Source organism: Homarus americanus, unplaced genomic scaffold, assembly GCF_018991925.1.
Source record: "Homarus americanus isolate GMGI-L3 unplaced genomic scaffold, GMGI_Hamer_2.0 scaffold7626, whole genome shotgun sequence".
Classification (NCBI taxonomy): Eukaryota; Metazoa; Arthropoda; class Malacostraca; order Decapoda; family Nephropidae; genus Homarus; species Homarus americanus.
In genome coordinates, this window is record NW_024718273.1 from 6888968 (window position 1) to 6893200 (window position 4233).

A 4233-nucleotide genomic window follows, 5' to 3' on the forward strand; every position below is an offset into this window, starting at 1 on the left:
TAAGTCTTTTGATCCGAGGTGTGATCCAGGGCAAGTCAGCTGCGTGAGATCTGACGGACTTCTCGGGGAAGAAGTGGTGGTGAGCTTCCGTGGTGGTGTTGGTATAATTTATCCATTTGGTTTCCACGTCATCCACGCTAAGTACTTCAGTCCAGGGATGGTGAACTATCCACTGCCCGAAGAGGCGCACTGCAGAGTCAGTAATCGGCCTGTAGTTCTTGATGTAGGGTCTCTGTACTTGAGTGGGAGTGGCAGCTGGGGACCAGAGCACTGGTAAGTGTGTGCTACACCCGATAGGAGGCATTGGTTGAGGTGGTTGGTACTGGTCCGCTAAGTCAGTTATAAGATAAGGTCAAGGGTATTTTGACCGTGTGTGGGGAAGGTCACAACTTGTGATAGTGATAGCTGGTCCTGGATATCAGTGGTGTCAATTTCATTAAAATCCCCACATAATACTAACTTGGCACATGGGTACCTAACTCTGAGGTGGTCTGAGGTGGTAATGAGGTGATTAATAAGAGTGTCTCTGGTGGGTGAGCGAGGCTGATGGTATGCCACACAGATTATGATGGAAGCTGTGTGTGTGTGTGTGTGTGTGTGTGTGTGTGTGTGTGTGTGTGTGTGTGTGTGCGTGTGTGTGTGTGTGTGTGTGCGCGCGCGTTCAAAGAGAACGTTTATTGCATGTTTTTGAGCCGAAAACCTCAGTGTATTGTAAGTTGTGAACTCCTCTACTGACACCTCAATATACACTATTTGGGCACCTTCATTCACAGGCCATAGTGTTCAGCCTAATGACCACAACTTTACAGATGCAGAACGCAACTATCAGAAGTAATGCAGCTCACTTTAAAGTACATTTAATCTTCCCACAAATTGTTCCAAAGACGAGAATCGTTAAACTCATTCTGAGTAATAAAATTACTTTTATATTTATCCAATGGAATAAAAGGAAACGGAAACTTAGAAATGAACTAGTCAAGTGACCTAACCTAACCTAACCTAACCTAACCTAACCTAACCTTCCCTAACTTAACCTAACTTAACCTAACCTAACCAGCACAAGCCTAACATAACTTACTCTAATGCAACCCAGCATAACGTAATGTAATGTAGCCGAACTTGAATTCATAAAACCAAACCTAATCTAACCTAATTAATCCTTACCTAACCTAACCTAACGTAACCTAACCTAACCTAACCTAAACTGCAGTAAATAAGACACACCTGCACAGTGAAAAACACATCACACACACACACCTGTTCAACTGGCTTAAACTTGAGTCAATTACCTATACTTACTTGAACGTCTGTCACCAGGTACCTGGCTAACCTTACTCGCGTGGCGTGCCTGTGTGAATATGTGCGTGAGTGTATGCGTGAGTTTTTGAGTGCGTGTGGAAGTGCTTGAGTAGCCCTCGAGTGCGTAAATGTGCCTCTAAATTGTTAAGGAATACATTTCACGCTGATAATTACACTTGTGTGGTGGAAGAGGTGGTGTGTGTGTGTGTGTGTGTGTGTGTGTGTGTGTGTGTGTGTGTGTGTGTGTGTGTGTGTGTGTGTGTATGTGTGTGTGTGTGTGTGTATGTGTGTGTGTGTGTGTGTGTGTGTGTGTGTGTGTGTGTGTGTGTGTGTATGTATGTGTGTGTGTGTGTGTGTGTGTGTGTGTGTGTGTGTGTGTGTGTGTGTGTGTGTGTGTGTGTGTGTGTGTGTGTATGTGTGTGTGTATGTGTGTGTGTGTGTGGAGGAGTAATAATATGTGGGTGGATCAGCTGTGTATTCGTGCTCAGTGTTTTGCTATGTTATAAATAATTTCTTGCTGTGTGTGTGTGTGTGTGTGTGTGTGTGTGTGTGTGTGTGTGTGTGTGTGTGTGTTTTATCGAGCGATGTGTGGTCAGTGGCTCTTGACTGTTTATCTGTTTCAATTACTTTTTTATTTTATAATTTAGAAGATGTTTGTGTCTACTTATACATAGATAGAATTTACTCTGAGGTCTACGTATTCTTACCCATGAACACACTTGTCAGTAGTCTTGTATCCGAGTAAGTTAAGGGGAACGAGGAAGCAGTCATGCAAACAGAAACTGACCTGGGGCATGAACGGCCTCACGAGAGACTCAGATTGCTTAGAAATAGATATATCGATTTCTGGGTGTTGACTGAGTGAATCAGTGTGTATTGTGAGCAAATTTGTTGAAAGAGCTAAGAGTGTTGCAGCAGTGAAGAACTATAGTGTTCTGGTGGCTTATACAGTACATAGGTACAGTGCAACGATATTTCTGCAGACATGATACCAAATTTGATAACAACTTATAAATCAAGTTTGTTGAAACGTAAATGTATAATTAATTTCTTAGATCACTCAGCAGGTATTTTGTGACCTACACATTTGACCTTGTTTTGGATTCAGTAATTGAAAGCGGAAACAATGACACATCAGGCGTGACGAATCTATCACATATGACCTTTGTTTCAGTTCCAGAATGAGTGACTCGTTGAAACTGGAAATAAAAAGCCTATTGAGATCATGAAATACCAAATTCACTGAAATCTGTAAATAATGAATGTAATTAACTATAATTTGGTTAATGTTTTGTAAAATCGTGTCCCGTGAAACCCTGAATCAAGTTCTACAAGGGTTATTCAGGAAATCATCTGTAGGCCTAGAATATTCAGGTCTCTTCAACATCAAAACACTATGCATTTTAACGTGGATGTATAATGTCTGGCGGATCATAAAATCAACGCTGAAGACGCACAGCTGGTCGTGTTATATGGCAAGCAGTAAAATAAACCTAATACCCAATGTTAATCTGTTTATTTAAATCCGTGTCACTAGACCTAAGATACACGTGCTTGTCCCACATGATCCAAGAGTCACTACCTGCAACACGAGAACTGCCTAAATTCAATACTGCCACACTAATAAAATGGAACCTTTTAGCTGTAAGCACTGAGGGTGAGCGGGATAAATGACTCGATAGATTACTCCACTATACTGTCCATCGATTTGCTCAAAGTTGAAGTGAAACACGCGCTGATTTACTGTATGTGCGCTATGGTTCAATCCAGACAGTGAAACTTAGGTGTAAGTTAGTCCAGCCAAATATCAAGTAAGAAACGCCATCGACATCTCTACTTAAGTCTCCATAAAATGAATACTGTTGTACACTCGTGGAAGTTACAGATTAAGACATTCCTGGTGTGAGGAAAAGTTTCAGCGTAGTAAAACACTATGTGCTCCAGGTATGAAAGGTGCGTACGTAGAGACGGGACAGTGGGTGTGGGAGGGCGCGTGCGTTACTGGAGGCATGAGGCGGCGTCCACACTTCTGACGTGACCACTCAGTCTCCGTCATGACCTGGTCGTCCAATGTCCACACCGCGCACTCCTCCCTGGGGCGGCCTGCGCAAGCGCATGGCGCGCCAGGGCTCCGTCATCATCCATGTTAATAGTGACGTCATTAATGAAGCATGTGTTGTTTACTGCAGTCTCGGGCTGCTGTGATAGAGTCATAATCAAAGCAGAAACACGAATATTTCCTTTGAGGGAAAGAAAATGAGTAGTGTACATAACGTATGAAATGACAAGTGTAACCGTATTTCAGGATATTATTTAGAAATGTTCGGAAGAGGCAGAGGCGATAGGAGTCATCAGGATCAAGCTTTCTTTAAAACAAGCATCATGAACAAGATTCAGCGACGGCCTCCTCGGACGCAACAAGACACCAACAAGAAGGCGCCCCAGGGGTACAACCCGGGACTATGGACGGGCTGCTTCAACATGTTCGTCTCGCCCTCCATCGACAACTACTGGGCAGACTGTCTGCGCTATACCTGCTCCATAGAGAGGAGGTCTCAGTTCAAGACCTCCAATGCCAACGGCAACAGGTAGAATCATCTTGTCCGTGAATCAAAACAAATCTACTTGGCAGACTGAGATGCCCCTGTTGCATGTTAACGAAGAGGGGCTCTCAAATATTGTTTCTTTTTCCAGCTGAATTGATTTCACTTATAACCATATTAAGTACAGGAGCCTTCCGCCTCTTCCGAGGTTTTGTTTATAAAAAAAAAAACACGTTATCAACTAACTGACTCAGGAGGGACATACGTGAGACTCACACCAGTTGAGATAAAACAAAGGAAAGGCGTGACACCCTTGGAAGAAACTCGTTAAAACAGAACCTAATACCAATATATTTTGCGAGTAAGAATGTCGTTCTGGTAGAGTCGCGTG